The sequence below is a fragment of the Mesocricetus auratus genome, unplaced genomic scaffold (genome assembly GCF_017639785.1).
Source record: "Mesocricetus auratus isolate SY011 unplaced genomic scaffold, BCM_Maur_2.0 Super-Scaffold_100008, whole genome shotgun sequence".
In the NCBI taxonomy this organism is placed as follows: Eukaryota; Metazoa; Chordata; class Mammalia; order Rodentia; family Cricetidae; genus Mesocricetus; species Mesocricetus auratus.
Window position 1 is genome coordinate 3,772,825 of NW_024429192.1, and position 9,860 is coordinate 3,782,684.

Genomic DNA, 9,860 nt, shown 5'->3' on the forward strand with positions numbered 1-9,860 from the left:
AGGGGCCGCAGCGGGGGCGGTGAGTCTCGCCTCCGACCCCGCCGCGGCCCATGAGTCGCCTGCTCGCCTCTGTGTAGCCGCCTCCAGGGACTGTCACGCGAGAGACCCGCGATCTCCCGGGCTGCGGGTAAGTGGGGGGGGGGTAACGCACACGGCTCTCGTCGCGCCTACCGGCTCCCAAGAACGGGAGGATGAGTGGCAGGACCTGGGCTCGAGAGTGGGTGACCCGGTGCGGCGTAGGGGGGAGGAGGAGGGATGCAGTGGCTTCCGCGGTGGCTCCAGGCAGGTCACCCACGGGCGCGGCCCAGAAGAGGCGGGCGCAAACATCTGGCCAAGTGCCCCGCAGGGAGGACCAGTCCTACAGCTGGTCGCATGCACAAGCGCACCTTCCTTGGGTCACAGGCCAGCAAACCTAACGGGGAACGCCCGAGGGAAACACACACACACACACACACACACACACACACACACACACACGCACACACACACACACGCACACACGCACGCACGCACACACACACGCACACACACACACGCGCGCGCGCGCGCACACACACGCACACACCACTTATCCACAGGCACACATGCACCGAAGTGACCTTTCCGCCCTTTCTAGACACTCCGGGGCGAAGGAGACTGCCGCCTTCCAGAGAGGAGCGGGAGCGAGAGGACGTGGGTGCTCAGGGAGGGCAGGAAGGCGCCCAGCCTCTTCCAGGGAGCCTGCAGAAACAAGGCTCAACCGCCCTGGCCCTGGTGACCCAGAGGACGGCGGGAATGTGGGCTGTCGACTTTGGGCCAGGGCTTCAGTGCGACCCTAGCGGAGCCAGGGAGACTGGAGACCCGGTCGCCAAGAGTGCAAGCGTTCTCCCACCCTACCTCACTACGTTAAAAAAAAAATCCCGTGGCGTCTCCCGGGCTGGTGAAGCCGGGGATAGGTGCGGGCGCTACAGTCCCGTCGCGCGCCCCGGTGGCGGTCGCGGCCGCGTGAACCCTCACTCTCCTAAGGAGCCTGAGCCTTCCGAGGCGGGTCAGGTCCCACTTCCCAGGAGTCCTGGATCCGCGCAGACTCAGACAGGTCTCAGGGCAGTGCCTTTGGAGGTCCCCCGGTTCTCTTAGCGGCTGTGGAGTTGCAGGCTGCAGGGAGTCTGACCCTGGGAACCGGGTGCCCGACGCGGGGATTCCGATTCCAGGTGCCACTGCCCCGTTCCTCTCCCTCTGGCTCTCATTCCAGTCTGTGGGGCTCCGAGACCTGCAGACTCCCCTCATCCGCGCCGGGAGGGCTGGACTCCGACTCGCTATGCCTGCAGCAGATGCTTCAGACCTTTTCCTGGGACTCTTTGAGAACCCGAAGTTGGACGCGTAAGACTAGCGCACAGTAGACCGCCATGGGCTTCACGCAGTGCAGACCCTGGCCCTTAGCGCCCAGCATAAACGCAGTGCGCCGCCGGGTGGCTCGAAGTCGCACCAGGCGGGGGCGCGGGAGACCTCGCGCTTAGCGTCAGCCGGTTCGGAGCTGGACGTGATTTTCTGGGTCCCGCAGTAAAGTGTACGCGTAGGGTCGGGGCAGTTTGCCAGTGGCACGGGTGCCCAGTGTCTAAACCTGCAATCCCTTCACGGGAGCTCCGTGAAGCGCTGTGCCTTCGGCTGCCCCGGACTTCGCCGGGAAGGGGCTCCAGGCGAGCAGAGTTGCCGCCGACCCATCCTGCGGCCGCCGCGCTACAGGGAGGGTTTGCCGCCCTCTCCCACCCCCAGGATTCCCGATCCTCAATTATGGAGTCCGGAGAATTCCTTCCCGGCTTGAAGGGATTACCCAGATCGTAGAAACATGGTTAAGTGGGGGGTGGGAGGAACCCGACAAAGCAACAAGAACCGAAACTTCTCAAACGAACTCCCCAGTTTTTAACACAGGAAAACGCATTTGAACTCTAGAGACCGGATTTTCACAGTGGCAGACGCTTCAGGCATCTGCAAGACACTCTCGGGTTTTGAGAGGTGGCAAACGCGATTGAAGTGGGCATAGGGTAACTCTAGGCCGGAGCCTGACTCAACAGACACCCAAACGTCACACACAGGGCTATGGAACTAGGGTCCCCAGCGCCAGCCATCAAAAGCTCTTGCCTTTGGGCAGGATCTCAGTACTAGAGGTTTCTTATCTGGGAAGGAGTGTGGAGTCTATGTGGAATAATGAAGAGCGTGCCCCCCCTCCCCGGTCTAGAGCTCTCACGAGGGAGTTTGAGCCTGGGATCCTCAGGACTCTTAGATATCCACAGCGTGCATGAGGGGCAGTATTAAGTTAGAAGTTCTGTTTTAAAGGTCTCTCTCTCTCTCTCTCTCTCTCTCTCTCTCTCTCTCTCTCTCTCTCTCTCTCTCTCTCTCTCTCTCTCTCTCTCTCTCTCTCTGTGTTGTATGCTTGGGTATACGTGGAGGCACCAGGAAGCCAAAGGTCAAGTCGGAATGTCTCTCTCAAACACTTGTCACTTTATTTATTTTTGCACTGAACCTGGAACTCCTTTTTTTTTTTTTCCAGCCAGTTCACGGGCTAGCGAGGCCTCAGCCTGCATGTTGGTTGGTCTCCGTTGCACTGTGCTGATGTTATAGAACCCCTATCCCCTCTCCACTTCTCACAAGGATTCTGGGGGACCCAAACTTAGGTCCTCACGCAGTGTAATAAGCTCTTCACCTACTAAGCCACCTCTCCGGGGGGCCTTGAACAAGTTTTGTTTGGAGCTGGCCATAGTTTAGTACTGCCACTGCTGGTCTCTGACCCCTGGGACTAGAGTCGGCCCCAGATCACATTACAAGCCTCTTCCTCCTGTACACCGTGGCGTATACTACAGTGGAGTTAGATTAGCTGCAGTCACCTCTGGCCCACACAGGAGCTTACTGGTCTGCCAAAAGTGGTGTGGGATGGTGATAAAAGAATGGGGGTCCAAAGACGGGGGGGGGGCTAAAGCTAATCAACGGAGTGTCAGCGCCAGCAGTGGAGCCCCAAGGTAGAGCAGAAATGCAGAGGCCTGGGATCCCAGGTACCACCTAGATTGCCACTCTTCACCCACTGGCTGGGAGGAGCCTGTAGAGGGCCAGTGTCAAGAGGTGGCTTGCAGACCCGCTGGCCCGCCTGCTGGCAGGGCACCCACACCCTCAGTCTCCTGGATCAGAAGCACAGCCCCACCAGCCCAACCTCTTAGAAATTTTCCATTAGGAAACTAATCTGGATGAAATTTGGGCCCCAGGAAGAAAGGGCTGCCCCACATCCGTTTGGATTTTCCGACTCAGATGCTTGCCAGGCTGCACACCCAGTGCCTACCTGAGGCCTATCCCCGGCAGAAACCAACTTTTGGGCGAGATCAAGCCCCCCCCCAAGACGAGCCTGCCAAGATGGGCTCTGGGGAAGCTGATGCTTCCAGGAGGCCCAGAGTCGGAGGTCTCCCACCCAGGTGTGTGAGGGGCAGGAGAGCCCTCTTGTTCCTGGCCTTGTCTCCAGCCTCTGAGTGAAATTTAAGAACTTCAACCTCCCGAGCTAACAGAGGAAACAGAAAATCCCGAAGCCTCGGGAATAAGAAACTGTTTGATTCCCAAGCCGCTGTCTACACCTGCAATCAGAGGGCTGCGCCTACTCAGGAAATCTGGTGCCCACCCACCTCACAGGTGTGACAGTCTCCTAACTGGGAGTCTTCCCTAGCATGAGCTACCCACAAAAGGGCGCTTCAGCTCCTGCCCTCCCCCACTCCTCTCCATGTATAAGTTACACTGACTCCCCACCGGACAATGCCATTCCCAGACAATTAGTGTTAAGGAACACATTGTTGGAAAATAATTACACGTAGCCAGAGTGATTCAGAACAATTTATTCTGGCAGAGGCCAAGACAGTACCACTCTGTTCCTTCCCAACTAGGATAAAGTGCCCACCCCCTTCTCTGTCCCGCATCTCTCTGACAGGTATTTCTCCGGAGAAAGTGTTTGATTTAGTTTGGTGCCGGTGTCTAATTATCTTACTAGATCCCAGTAACGGGGCAGATCCATCTTCCCACATAGGGTCTAGGGGGCAGGTTTGCTGAGTCCAAGGTTAGAGCCCTGGGAACAGCCACACTAGCAGTCAGGACAACAGCTCTGGCTCCTGTGAGCCTCTCCTGGCCCCCTGGAAAGAGGTGTCCCTAAGCCCTGGGCTCCTGCCCTGGGGTGGGGGTGGGGCTGGGGTCAGGATTCTGAGAAGAACTATTTCCCTTACACTTAGTCATCCTGGGCAGCCACGGATTTCAGGATGGTGACCCCCACCCTCGTTTAAGGCTGGAAACCCTCTTCTGCCCTTCTCTCCAGAAGATGCCTTCAGGGGAACAGATGCTACCACCAGGAGCTTACTGTAGGGGTCATTAGAGTTCCCGAGAGGACCGCAGGGCTGGGTGAAGCCCACTTCCCTGCAATAAATGGATCCTTTTAGCTTTGGAAATGAAGGGGGGGTCCTTTCCCCTACAGATTCCCTCTCTGTCTCCTAAGCCAGACTTTGCTTCCTTCCTGGTCTCTGAGAGGAGGCCAGCAGCTCAGTACTCCACAACACAGAGTGACGTCCTGGGGACCTAGGCTGCAGGCTCGCCGGAGCTGCCCAACCTCAAGCTAGGCCCTTCCCCGCAGAGAAAGGGGGAGTCCTGGTCCACGAGTAGATGTCACCTGACCCGCCACCACCAGCCGGGTTTCTCCTAAAGGACTCTTGGAGCAGCTTAACAGAAACACCCCCCTCAAAAGCCCACCTGCTACCAGGCAAAGCCCTGCTCTCCTCTACAAACGATCCTTGCTGCTTTGAGGGCGGCCGAGACCGCGTTTGAAAACCCCCTAAGCGGGAGGAGGCTTAGCCGGCTGTGTACTGAAATTCCTCCGTGGTTACATCAATTACACACAGCCTCGAAATCTGAAAACTGATTACTTCGTTTATGATGTCACTGAACAGCCCTCAAGAAACCTCAACCTAAAAAAACCAAAAAATTCCCAATATGAGCCAGAATAAAACCTACCCACCTGAGATAAATATTTCTGGACATCAAAGAAAATGTGAATAAGATGCCCCCGCCCATAAGTGATAGTAGTTGACTATTTTATAGTATTTTATAGACAGGAACGCGGTTCGTTTAACATATTGTATCGTCTTGCAAGTTGACAGTGAGGAATTTCTTCCCTATTCTAAACAAATCTGGAATACACGAATTCGTTCAAAGTTTAAGGAGAGAAAGTTACAGGACGGCGGGTAGGCTGGGCTGGCGTGCCACAGCCTGGCCTGGGTGTCCTTAGTGGATCCAAACTCCTGCTGGCCGCGGGCTTCTCCCTGACTTGTTCAGATTTTCATTCTGTTTTTCTCTTTCTTTTAAAGGCCAACGTGGAAGGTGGGATTCCCAAGGGGTGTGTATCTAGAACACTCTGAGCTGTTGGAAGCTTAGGACCTGAGGACAGTGTTGGTCACAAGTTCTGTACTAACTAACGAAAGCTGGATATGGGCCCCTTGGCCAGGCGCAGAGGCCACCTTCTGGGCTTCTGAGGGTCACACCGGGGTGCGGCGGGGTTGGCTGGAGGGATGGGGCCAGGGTGGGGGAGAGGAATGAGGCTTGGGCACCCTGCGAGGGTTCTCAGTTTGGTGGAAGCAGCTCAGCTCTGCGACTGCCGCCTTCCCGCGCCGGGAGGACGTTAGTGATGAGATTTTTCTATAAGTCCTTGGTGTCTCTGGCCTTTTCCGGCTGGAAAAAAATCCTTCGTGTGGTTAACAAACGCGGACGTGGACGGCAAGCCCACGGCTCTCCTGCACCTGGAGGTTTGTCAGCGCGCATGACTCTCTTCTCCCGCATGGACACGAGTCTCTGCGCCCCCCCCGAGTGAGCTGCCTAGAGTAAGACTCTAGGTGGAGATCCCGGCTTCTTCCCTCTAAACTCCGGTCACTCAGGCCCGCTTCGACCCACAAGTGAGGGAAGCAGGGGCCTGGGACAGCTTGAGACTCGGGTAGAGAGGGTGGGCGCAGAAGGGTGAAGCCAGTGGGGTTTTTTGTTTGTTTGTTTTTGTTTTGTTAGCATCTGTGAGGCTTCTGCGCCGGCCCCCAACTCTCATTTTCCCTGCCCTAGAGTTCTTGCCGACGCCGGCTTAAGGAACAAAATCCAATGCGCCTTGTTCGTCCAAATCATCTCCAATTTTAAATTGGAGGGGAGGGGTAGAGACACAGAGAGGGACAGACAAGAGACCAAAGCTCTTTCTAGGTGCCAGGGCAAACAGACAGGAGTTTTCGGGTAAAACGAATCTTTCTTTTCTTTCTTTTTTTTTTTTTTTAATTAGCTCTTCTCCTCAGTTCAAGAGTATTGTCCCCGGAGAAAGCCTGGGTTAACTGACAAATGACTTTCGGTTTATGGGTATTTTTTGGTTCCCCAACTCCGACGCCTTTAATCCCGCTTTGAGGACAGAAGCAAACTAATCGTGCTCACTGCCGAGATGGCACTTCTTGCACCCGAGGGTGTGGACATCATCTGTGGATCACGGAGCTCTCTGTTTCTCTCCCAAAAGTCTTGGAACCAGGCAGGGTTCCCGGGCCTGTCTCCCAGGCTGTGGGTCACCCTTCTCTTAGGGACAAGAGGTCAGGTGCAAACGCACTCAGTGGACCGGAATCGAGTGAGTGGACGCCAATTAAACGCTCAGACTTGTTTATTTTTGGAGACTTTCCATCAGCCAGGCCCAGCGCTGGGCTCAGGGCCACCGGGGGGGTAGGGTTGTTTATTGAGGACCCCCGATCTTCTCAGTAAATCAGGGCGGGGGGGGGCAGGTGTGTTCGGAGCCCGGTTTAGACAGCCGAAAGCTCTGTACAGCGTCTGGATCAAGCGACAGACTCAAATACCTTTAAAATAATTTAAGCTGAGCCATGCGGGCTAGAAAGGCGTGGACCTGCTTTTTATTCCTGGATTGTTGGGGGGGGGGCTCTCCATTGTTACTTACACATAAATAATTTATAAAGTGCTTTCTTACTACTTAAGGTAACTGACCGGAAAGCCCTCCCATCCCCAGTTTAAGCCACATCCAGTAACACCTGACTGACTTGTTTACATTTCTGTCCATCCTATATTTTTATTTATTTATGTTTTTTAAGGAGCTAATTCTGACAAATGAAGAGGCAATAGATCCTTGGAGAGATACACCTGCAGAAGGTTCTGGAATTCCAGTCTAACCCCACCCTCTGGTCTTTAAGGAAACCTCAGGCCCTCCTTTCTGCATCGTTGGAGAGAGAACCTCCTACAGGCTAAACACAGGCTCTGTGGCGGAGCTGCATCCCAGTGCATTTGGACCTTACTTGATTGATGTTGGGCTTCAGGAGTAAGACTCTAGGTGGAGATCCCGGTCTCACATATGCATTCTAATTTCTGAGCAGCTTGGATTGAGCCAAGGGGGCACGAGGCCAGCCTGTGACCATAGAGGATTGCTTGAGAACTCAAAAGAACGACGGGGTGACCGACGGGGTGACAGAAAGGGAAACATTTCAACACAAGGACAGTTTCGAGCCACAAGGAAAGAAAGAACAAAGCATCCAAATTAAGTTAGGAAATGTATTATCTATAGAAAAATCCTTTGAACAATCAGTCGGCCGTGAGGGCATTTTGTTTTTTTGGTTTTTTTTCTAGTTCAGGTTGCTGCTCCACTTCTCAGGGTTCCTTTTCACGTGGAAATCAAGAGACAGGCGGTGATGGGGTAAAGATGACTAACGATCTTTTAGTAATCTCCCCTCTGTGGGTTGTGGAAGCTGCTTGAAGGTTGCCAAGGGAACCTTGGGTAAAATTTTGCAGGAGTGTCTCTGAAAACATTATTCATAATTAAAAAATGATTCATAGAAATCACCAGAAGAATTATAGCCTGCTCTGTGTTCAAACATGTTTTGGGCCATGTGGAATAAATAAAACCATGGTCTGGTTGGGTAATGCTGCCTCCTAGTCTTCCTCTGGCTGTGCCAGCAGGATCTGAGACAGAGTCATAGATTTAAGAACAGCCCAAGTGACAGGAGACAAAAGATTTTCCCTACATTCTTTCTATCTATCTATCTATCTATCTATCTATCTATCTATCTATCTATCTATCATGACAGCCTTCGTACGTAGTCCAGGCTGGCCATGGGAGCCTCTCATTCCTTTCATTTTTTGAGACAGTCTCACGTAGCCCAAGATGGCCCCCAATTCTCACGAACGCCAGGTTCTTCTGCTTCCACTCATAGTTCTTATGCTGGGGACCAAACCCTGTGCAGATCCGTAGCAAGTCACCTAGCCATTGAGTCATCTCTTCTGCCCAAGAGACTCGTTCTTCAAGACATTATTTTTATTTCATTTCTCAGGCCCTCACGGTTTCAGGTCAGCAATATGCAACTTATGTGCCTAAGTAGTAAAATCCCCAAACCCACCCCACCCCCACTCCCTTTTGCTCTGCAGGGAGATGCTATGTAAGAGCTGCTGCTTACCTGATGTCACCAACCCCTGTTTAAGATTCTGCCTCTTCCTGCTAGGAGTAGGGCAAGCTTCCTTTTTTTTTAAATTAAAAAATTTTTTTTGGTTTTGTTTTGTTTTTCAAGACTGTTTCTCTGTGCAGCCTGGGACTCACTTGGTAGACCAGGCTGGCCTTGAACTCAGAGATCCTCATGACCCTGACTCCATGAATCACTACCCACCATAGGGGCTGGCTTTGAAGCCTGCAAGTGACCTGTAGCAGTTAATACACTCAGGGATAGGGTCTCATTGCCTTGGGCACTGGTGGAGAGTAACTCTATCTATTAGTGGCTAATGTTTATGTGAAGAAATAGCTCGTGATAGAGCAATTAACTTATTGAATAACCTAGACTGAAGCAGTTGCACTTGCTGGAGGAAAAAAATGTTCTCATTGCCCAACACAAAACAAAACAAAAGTCAAACCACCTGGAAGCTTGCAGAAGACCTGAGCTTGGTTCCAGAACTAGTGTTCAGCTGCTTACAACCTCCTGTAACTCCAGCTCCAGGGGATCTGACGCCCTCTTCTGGACTCCCTAGGCACTGCACTCATGTGCATCCCCCCCCACATATATAATTGCAAATAAAATCTTTAAAAAATTCAGTCGTTGGGCGGTGGTGGCGCACGCCTTTGATCCCAGCACTCGGGAGGCAGACAGACAGGAGGATCTCTGTGAGTTCAAGACCAGCCTGGTCTATAGAGCTAGTTCCAGGACAGCCTCCAAAGCCACAGAGAAACCCTGTCTTGAAAAACCACACACACACACACACACACACACACACACACACACACACACACACACACACAAATCCGTCAGTGACCCGTGCCGGGTTACTAGGCTGCATGACTTCTGATCTACCAGATGATTTTAGCCTCCTGTGGTGACTCACCTAGCCTTTGAAGGTGGCTTACGCAGATAGAGGACTGCATGTTTCAGGCACGTTCCTCGTCTTCGTGCTCAGTTCAGAGTAACTCTTGCTTAGAAGAAGCTGACCACAGAAGGAACGCAGCCCTTCAGTCTGGGAAATCCTCAGTGTGGCCACTCATGCATACTGAGGATCTGAACAAGGTCACACAGCCTTTGAACCAGCAATTCTGCTTATGTGACCTGTGGAAAGCACATAGAATGTAAACCAAACCTTTCTTTTTTTTTTCTTTGCAGCAGTGTTTGTAATAGTTAAGGATACAAGATTTACCCCCCCCCACCCCAGTTTGGTTTTTTAAGACAGTGTTTCTCTGTGTAACCACCCTGGCTGCCCCGGAACTCACTTTGTTCCAGGCTGGCTGCAAACTCACAGAGATCTGCCCACCTCTGCCTGTGAGTGCTGGGATTAAAGGCGTGTGCCACCATGCCCAGCTCAAGTTTTCATTGTAA

At 53.0% G+C, this 9,860-nt stretch overlaps 2 long non-coding RNA genes across 2 annotated transcripts; one reads left to right on the forward strand and one right to left on the reverse strand.

Annotated features, from left to right (window-relative positions):
* The first annotated feature begins 39 nt into the window (after positions 1 to 39).
* On the forward strand, positions 40 to 7,851 carry LOC121141868. Its single transcript, XR_005878796.1, has 2 exons — positions 40 to 127; positions 7,110 to 7,851. It is a non-coding gene; the product is annotated as an uncharacterized LOC121141868 (long non-coding RNA).
* LOC121141869 lies at positions 7,550 to 9,574 on the reverse strand. Its single transcript, XR_005878797.1, has 2 exons — positions 9,376 to 9,574; positions 7,550 to 7,808 (listed from the first exon to the last, which is right to left on the reverse strand). It is a non-coding gene; the product is annotated as an uncharacterized LOC121141869 (long non-coding RNA).
* Positions 9,575 to 9,860: the final 286 nt, after the last annotated feature.